The sequence below is a fragment of the Cryptomeria japonica genome, chromosome 5 (assembly GCF_030272615.1).
Source record: "Cryptomeria japonica chromosome 5, Sugi_1.0, whole genome shotgun sequence".
Lineage (NCBI taxonomy): Eukaryota > Viridiplantae > Streptophyta > Pinopsida > Cupressales > Cupressaceae > Cryptomeria > Cryptomeria japonica.
The window spans coordinates 55,760,841-55,770,220 of NC_081409.1; positions in this window are offsets into that span (position 1 = coordinate 55,760,841).

Here is a 9,380-nt window from a genome sequence, read left to right on the forward strand (position 1 = left end):
AACAAAAAATCGCACATTGGACTTTAAAGTCCAAAATGCAATTAAAATAACTTAATCAGCACATCGGACTTTAAAGTCCGATGTGCGATTATGGAATGGGTTATCAACACATTGGACTTTAAAGTCCGATGTGTCAATCAATGGGAAAAATAGTAACACATCGGACTTTAAAGTCCAATGTGTAGAGGAAAAACTTAAAACACGCACATCAGAATTTAAAATCCAATGTGCAATTTTGAAAAGGTTAAAGGCACATCAGACTTTAAAGTCTGAAATGCCTACATGGGGAAAAACAACTGGTTGACATGTTGGGTTTTGAAACCCGACATGTCAACCTACTCCCCTCCGCATATCGGATTTTAAAGTCCGATATGCGAAGGTTAAGATCGCGCATATCGAACTTTAAAATGCAATATGCGGAGATACTTTTCTTCAGCTGCACACCGGACTTTAAAGTCTGGTATGCAGTTTTAGAAAGGGGACTTCAAAGGGAAATTGGGTTTTGAAGTCTAATTGTCCTCTGAAACAAGGGAGACGATCTGACTACAAAATTCGATTGCCTTCTGAAAGAGAAACTTGAAAAAGAAAAAAGAAAAATGAAAAAAGAAAACAAACAAGATGCAAACCTGAAAAAGAAACCCGAAAAGACATAAAATAAAACCCTACCTTGCAGCTACAAGCAATGTTGAAAAATCTAACAAGGATAGAATCTAATCCAAGTCAAGGTGAGCAAAAACTGAGTCGTGATGAAGAAAAAGGAGGAGGGCGTGCGCAGGACAAACCAAAATGAAAACTAATAATGTGAAAATTAACTCAAAAAGCTTTTAACAAACCCTAATTAATCAATAAATGCGGCATTTAATACAACTCATAGTTGCATGTCAGGCTTTAAAGTCTGACATGTAGGCTAGGAACACTTACACGTCGGACTTTAAAGTCCAACATGAAACTGATGGACAAATCACCTATAGTTCGGACTTTAAAGTCTGAACTATAGGCTAAGACAAACTGCAGTTTGGACTTTAAAGTCCGAACTGCAGGCTTAGACCACATGTAGTTTGAACTTTAAAGTCTGAACTGCAGTTAAGAAAACCTACAAATACACACTGGACTTTAAAGTCTAAAGTGTATTTAGCAAAAATAACCCTGCAGTTCGGACTTTAAAGTCCAAAGTGGAGGTAAAACTGCAAACTTAAAGGAACAAGGAAAACAATAAAAATGAAAAACAAGGAACAAAACGAACTAACTGACCAAGTTGATTAATCTCTCCTAGAGACCATAAGGTACGAAACATACCAGTTTCATAGGGTTGCCTCACAATTTTGGCTGTGCTGAAATCAAGGACAACAAAAGGGAAGAGGGGATGTCTTTTGAGTCAACATGAAAGAGACCAAGAGAAAATCTCAATGCTTTGCATCATCCCCAAGTAGACCTTAAGGGAACAAATAGAAGAACATGGATACATATAGAAGAATGATCACAAAAGAGAAAGAAAAGAGAGAGAAAGATCTGTAGTGTTAATATTGCTAATCTAGCATGACATCTACCTCCTGATCTTGTTGATCACTATTTCGAGAAGACGAGCAACATGCCAGAGGAGCAATACTGAGCGTAGCAGATGAAGCTATCACAAGATCCAAACAAGGATTATACTCATATTGCAAGTCACTTTGTTTGATTCTAGGAGCTAGGATTAAAGTTTGTAAAAAATCATCCGATAAATGTTTGTCCACATCAACATACTCATACTCACTATCAGAAGCATTAGGAGTTGTATCACTATTATGAATAACATTTTCACCCATTTCTTCATCAAAGTTTAAAGCAAGAGGAGAAAGAACATGAATAGGAGTAAAATCATTACATGTTTTATGCAACTTATGATTTGGAGATGTTGGTTGAACATCTTGCTTAGAAGAAAAGGGAATCAACTGTCAGAGTCTGAGAAGATTGAGTATTTTGAGGGATAGCTTCACAAGCTCGAACACAACATCTTCATTGGCATTCTCTCACACAATGATTTTGCCGAGTCTTAGTGGAAGGCTGAGAAGGAGGAGGAACACTTGAAGGAGGAATAGTTTTCTCCTTAATAGTGGAAGTTTTAGGTTGAGGTATTTTTGGTTGAACAATAGGAGAAGCAGGCCTCTTCTCTTGATAAGAGGAAGGAGGTGGAACTGTACCATAGAAATGAGGAATATTAGGTGTAGGAAGGAGACCAAGTCCATCATGAGGAGGAGGTAGAGGTCTAACCTTAGTAAAAATATTGGGTTTCTCCTTAAGAGAAGGTAAAGTCACATCCATGGGAGTAGGTGGACAATTTTTCTTAGGAGGAAGATTAGTTCGATCTGAGAGGGGAAGAACCTCATCTTGAATAATAATAGGAATTTCAAGCATTGGTGGTCTAGGTTGACTTAAGGATAAGAGCATATCATTCTTCCATTTTTGATATTTAAAAAGAGCATCGCTCCTTGATGGAAGAGATTGAAATTGTTTAGGCCAAAAGAGATCAATAGGAACACTAGGGCTTCTTTTGGATTGACAAAATAAGTTATGGTTCATGGTTATGATATCTCCATTGTGAGGAAATTTAAGACATTTGTGGATTAGAGAAGCAATAGCCTTCATGGAAGATAACCAAGGATATCCTAGCTTCACACAAAATTTCTCAGAATAATGTATGATAACAAAGTCAACATCCATGGATTTAGTATGGACTTCAACAAGAAGAGTGATAGAACCAATGGTATGTTGGTATTATGGATGAATTCATCATGTGTTGCATTGGTTTTGTCATTGATGTCAACACTTTTCTTCTTGGAGGTTTACATTATGCTCATCGGTATGGTTAGTGACTTATGTGTAGTCATCAATATGTGTTCACCAATAGGTTATATTGTTCATTGGCAGTGATGATAACTTGGAGATCATTTGGTTATGTCGAAAACATGGATTGGAAGTTTGGCTTTGGTGTTTTTCTTATTGGTCTAATCGAGTTGACAGATTTGCCTTTACCGGTAGATAGGTCTAGGTTATGGACCGGTACATATTATCTATTCTAGATCAGCATGACACATTATGGAGATTGTGATAAATGTATTAAGCCGACATGTTGTATCGCATCAAGACTTATTTATAATTGATTTAAATGTAATATCATTAGTGAGATGACCTATTCATTTGGTCTTAGGTTTTGTATAAATGATTGTAAGATCTAATTGAAGATCGGAGATATGGTTATGGTATGAGTGTGTTCGAATATTGAAGAGCAAAAATAAGCAGATCCTTGTGTGAATCACGCAAACATTATTCTAAGGTTGAAGGAAGGTTATGAAGGTGTTTTGACACTCATGTTCAGAGCTTAACTGGTACTGAATCCAACATTGGAGATGCTATTTTGAGTAGTACATTATCATTGGATTTAACCATCCAATTGTGTAGTTAGTGTGACTCATATTTTGTGATTGAGTAGTGAGCTCTAGGTAGTTGGCCTTTTTGTATGTGCAGACCCTATTTGTATACAGATACTATCTGTAGTAGTATCATCTGATTGTGGGTAAGGTTTCCTACCATGGTTTTTCCCTTACTGGTTTTCCACATCAAAATCTCTATGTTATGTGTTGTGGATGTTGTTTTTGTTTCATGCATTAAGTTAAACTGGTACTGCTATATCTCTTAATCTGTTTTACGAAGACTTAAGTTTGGTTTACTGACATTAAGTTTAAATTAGAATAACTTGCATTTGGATTACAATTTATTGACAACTAGTTCACATCTAATTCACCCCCCCCCCCTTAGTTGTCCTTCCCGGGACCTAACAATTGGTATCAAAGCTAAGTCCTCCTTTTGCAGAAGCCTAACAGCTTGAGGAGATCCTATGGCAACAAATATTTTTAGGAAGGACAGTCTGAAGCTTGATGGAACTAACTATGGCATATGGAAGATCAGAATGGAAACACATTTGAACTACATTGGAAGAGATATATGGGATGTTACAAATGTTGGCATATGCACACTCCAATGAGACATTGTATCTGATTGAAGGTTTTTTTATTGATGGCAACCTTACAATCCTATGGCACCAGCAAGGCATTACACCGGCAAGTTAGTGCACTGGCATCAATGATCAGACTCTACACCGGCACTCAGAACACCGACACTGGCACAGAGAAAGGAAGTATATTGGCATAGAGGCCAACAAGATTTTGTTATATTATATTTTGTTTATTATAGTAAAAGCTTTGTAAGCTGACTTGGCATGTTGTAAAATGACTCTTATATATAAAAGAGATCATTGTAGATATTTTGTAAGTAAGGAAGAAAGTGAATAAAGTGATGTATGTGAAATATTAATGAAGACCTATAATGCGAAATATAGGGTAAAGGGTTTATGTAAGAAGCAAAGTAGCAACCGATACTGAATCAGGCATTATAGATGCTATTGTAAAGCAGTACAAGATACTAGATTTGTATAATCCACATTGTAAGTTAGTGAGACTTCCCATTTGAGCAGTGAGCTCTAGGCAGTTGGCCTTCCTGCATGTGCAGGCTCCTATTGTAAGTAATATTCTCTTATTGGCCAGTAAGTGGATATTGTGGGTCACAAATCCCACCGAGATTTTTCCCACACCGAGTTTCCTCGTTAAATCCTTGTGTCATGGTGTGCTTTTCATGTGGATGTTTTTGATTCTATTTATTGCATTATTTCCTGCATACCGGTACATTGTTATAATATATTCTGCATGTTTTAAGATAAGAAATTATGTACACCTATTAGATACTGATTCACCCCCCCCCCCTTCTTAGTATCTGTGGGAATCCTAACAATTGGTATCAGAGCCTGGTCCTCTATTTTCAGAAGCCTAACAGCTTGAGGAAGATCTTGACACCGGTAAACATGGAAAATCTGATGAAGCAACTTGAAGGAGCTCTTTCAGACTATGATGCAAAGAAATTGAAAAATATCAAACTAGAAGATGATTTAAGGGCAGCTTAGGATATCATTCAGGCACTTCAAGAGAATCTTACTGTTGCAAGAAATAAGAGAAGAGAACTTTGTGAAAATATGCAAAATGAGAATGATGAAAAGGAATCACTTAATGATCAGATAAGCAAGCTAAAACAAGAAAACATGACAACAAAGAATGAGATGCAGGATATGACTATGAGATTTTGTAAAGAGATTGAGGATAGGAAGAAGAATGAAGAAGAATTGACCAGAAGACTAAATGATGTAGTAAATGAGAACACAAGACTTAGCTATGAAAATGACATGTTGAAGACAGATTTGATACACACTCAGAATGACTCAAATGAACTGATGAGACAGAAAGAAGTCTTAGAAAGAGAACTAGAAACTACAAATCAACATAAAGAAAAATTCAAGATAAGGTTAGAGGAACTTAGCACCTTGTTGAAGAATCAAAAACCTAAAGGTGACACTTCTAGAATTGGCTTTGAAGTTGGTGAAAGCTCCAATACTGCAAATACTCAGGATCATAGCAAATCGGTAAGACAACCTAATGCTTATAAATTCAATGGAAAATGCTTTAACTATAATAAGTATGGTCATAGAGTAAATGAATGTAGATCTAGAAATTATTAGAATATCAACACACCCCCTGGTCAATGTTCAAAATGCAACAAAGTTGGTCACAACTCTGAAAATTGCAGAATGAATGTGAAATGTTATGTTTGTGGAAGATTTGGACATTTATCCAATCAATGCAAAACACAAACCGGCATAGGTTATGGGAAAGATATTCAGAAGAATAAAGTAACTTGTTATGCATGTAACAAGATTGGGCATATTGCAAAATTCTGTAGAAGTAAAGGATCACTGGTAGACAACAAAAGTTCTAGCTTGAAAGGTAAAGAAAAGGTTGAAGAGGTTAAGCAAGAATTCTCAAAACAATGGATTAGAAAAGCTGATCTAAATATTGGGAACAATTCTCCACTGGTAGAACTAGTCAATGCTTCACTGGCAGGACAAAGTGATGCTTCATCGACAGGACAGAGTAGTGCTCCACCGATAGAAAGTTCTTCATCTAATTGAAGAAATTTTCCTTGAGGGTTTGGCAATCTAATGACACATGTGCTATTATTCCCTTGGTTAGAGATGAGAAGTTGGAAATTACTTATTACTGGTAGACAATATTAAGTGAATACCTAGTCAGCATGCATTTAATGTGGTAGATGGTGAAAAGACACTATAAATTTGAGGTTTTGGCTCCATTTCATTTCACCGAGATTTCAAACCTACGAAGAGCACGAAGATTCCGAGCTAAGGCATTTCAAGCAAGAGGCAAGAACACTTCAAGCAATCATCCATCCTAAAGGCAGTAAAAGGTATTTTATCATGGCATCCACCTCTGCAATTGAATATATAGAAAACCCTGCTGTTGTCGAAGTTATAAAAAGATCTCAGCCCATATTTCAATTAGTTCCCGAGATAGCAAAAAAAGATGATACCTTAGGTGATTTTTCTCAAATTCCTAAGGGAGTTGTTTATGCTGAAGACCCCATAATTTACATTCATTGTAACATTGAGGAACTAGGAGATGAAGAGATTAAAACCATGTTTAAAGCTGTCATATGTGATGAATTCGACAATGTAAAAAATGAACACAAGATCATTGAAACCCTAGGATTTATAGAGATCCTTAGCATTCCTAAATTTCCCAAGGATGTGATTAGGATAGTCTTAAGCAGGGTACATGGTGAATTTTTCTGGTTAGATGCAATTCACAAAATCACTAAGGAAGCTATGAAAGTTGTCACAAGGTTACCAACCACCAGTAAAAGGCCAAACAAAACCAAGAAGGTTTCCAATGACCTAGTTACTCAGTTAACTGGTGCCACATCCGACAGAAGGTCCTTAAGAGTAAATGATGTAATAGATATTAATGTGAGATTTATCAGCATGATATTAGGATATAAAGCTACTCATGCAAATAGACTTAATTCAGTTTCAAGTTTATGCATTAAGAGTGCTTATGATATGGTCACAGATAATGCAAAGATTGATGTATGTGAGTGGTTGAAGGATGAATTAATTGACAACTTAGGCAAGATTAAGAAGGACAAGAAGGCAACTTTTAAATTTGGAAATCTATTAGTATGTCTAATGCTACATATAACCAAATAGGTTCCTAGTATAGGCTACAAAGAACTTGGATATGATATACCAGTAGGTAAACAGCTAATAGAACTATTCAACAATATGGGAGAAGATAAGGAAAACAACATCCATGATTTATTTCAAGCACTGAAGGCCAAAATGAAGAAAAGAATCAGATTATCACAAAAGATTATTGACAAATATAAGGATGAAATATGCTTTGTAATCAAGAAGGATGAGATCTAGATGGAAGCAGTCATCCCTGGGACTGTTTGGGTAACAGAGATGGGCTACAAAACTGATGATCATATAATTGAAACATATGCTAAAGCACTTCTGGAAGCCCCTAAAGAACCTAAGGAAGAAATATTTGGTAGTGCAGAAACTATTGAAAGCCAAATACAATCTAAGAAAAGAGTGAAAAAGGTTGCGGCAGTTGTAAGAAAAGGTTCTAGGCAAGCAAAGGAGATCAAGGATAAAGTAATGGAACAAACCAGTATAACAGAAGATGAGTTAGCAGCTCCACAACCTAAAACTCATCTATCACCGGTAGGCACATCTTTAGAGAATGACATGCCTGCAACTATCAAACGAGTTGTAAGAAAAAGAGATCCCTCACCGGCAACCACACCCTCACCTCGGAGGACAAGACAAAAACAACAAGTAGTGAGATCTCTGGTAAGAAAGGCTACACCAAAGAAGAAGAAACTAACACCCAAGAAGAAGAAGAGACAAATAAAGACTTGGCCCCTCTTGACATACTGTTGAATGAAATTATAGAGGAAGGGAAATTGAAGAATATAGAGAAACTATATGACACTCTGACAGATGATGAAAAAGAACAAGTAGAAAACAGTGTTATATTGCATATGGATATGCATAAGAAATTTTTTATGGAAGTAGTAGATGAAGTACTAGATGAACTATTTAAAAGACTGGAAGGAAGAAGACAAGCAGTAGTAGAACTTGACAAGAAAATAAAGATAGAAAAACTACTTGTTGTATATCCAGTGAATTCACCCAAAGAAATTGATGACTTAATTGCTGAAGCCAACCAGTTAGTATTTTCTACTACACACCGGCACATTGCTTTAATGGTTGGAAGAGTTAATGAGGTGACTGAGGAGACAGAAAATGAATGGGACATTTTCCTAGTGGAAAAAGAAAAACAAGAAGAATACATGAGTCACAAACCTATAAAGGTATATCAAAAAGAAAGAGACAAGGGTAAAGGTAAAGTTGGTGGACCACCCAGTGTCAAGGTTAAAGATAACTTACCCCCACCTCCTTTTATAACTCCACCGGTAAAAAAAATAGCTACAAAAGATTAGCCGACAGTTAAAAGTATGGATGTAGAGGATGTCAATCCTAATCTTGAAGTCTTATACATAGTGGATGTTGATACTCAAAAGATCAACATTATGGTAGACAAAGATACAGCTGATAAGACTGACATGGCTAGTGAGCCTCCGATAGCTAAGCAAACTGATAACACACAAGAGAAACTGGTAGATGACAAAGACAAAAAGGTAGAAACTCAGACTTAGACTGAGATGATGCAACAAACAGAGAAACAAATAGAGCAAAAGGCTCCTGAACAGGAACAACAACAAGAACAGGAACAGGTTCATAAGGAAACAGTGCCACTGGCTACTGGAAAAGTAGAAAAACCATTTCTTAAGGAAATGCAAACACAAAAAGACCTACCAGAGGTCAATACAAGCTTGGTTACTTCCACTGGTGGTACTCAGAATGTTGGTTCATCATTAGGCTACAAATCAACTAATGTGACTGAGGTACTCTTGTATTCAATTAAAAAGATAATAGACTGCAGCTCACAAGCTTATAAGGCAATTGATGACACCATACCAATTTTGAAGGTAATTGCTCCTAACTGTAATATAGACAATAAAGATTCTTTAGGACAACTTGATACCTTGTGTAAATATATCATAGAGAACATTGAGAAAATAAAGGAAGAGACATTGAAGGACAAAGTAGAAATTGAAAAACAAAGATTCTTTGATGAGCAGATAAAGAAGTGTACTAGAGATTTTGACACACTTCTATCGGAACTGTGTATTTTATTAAAAGAGTACAAAACTCTGTACAAAGACACCTTTAAGATAAACGTTTTAACTGTAGATATAGATAAGAAGATGAGAAAGGTACAGGATGAAATAAATAAACTTGTAGGTAATTTTGTTAACTCACTTGATACATTATCAGTTTTTGAACAAAAGATAACAAATTTTGAGGAAGA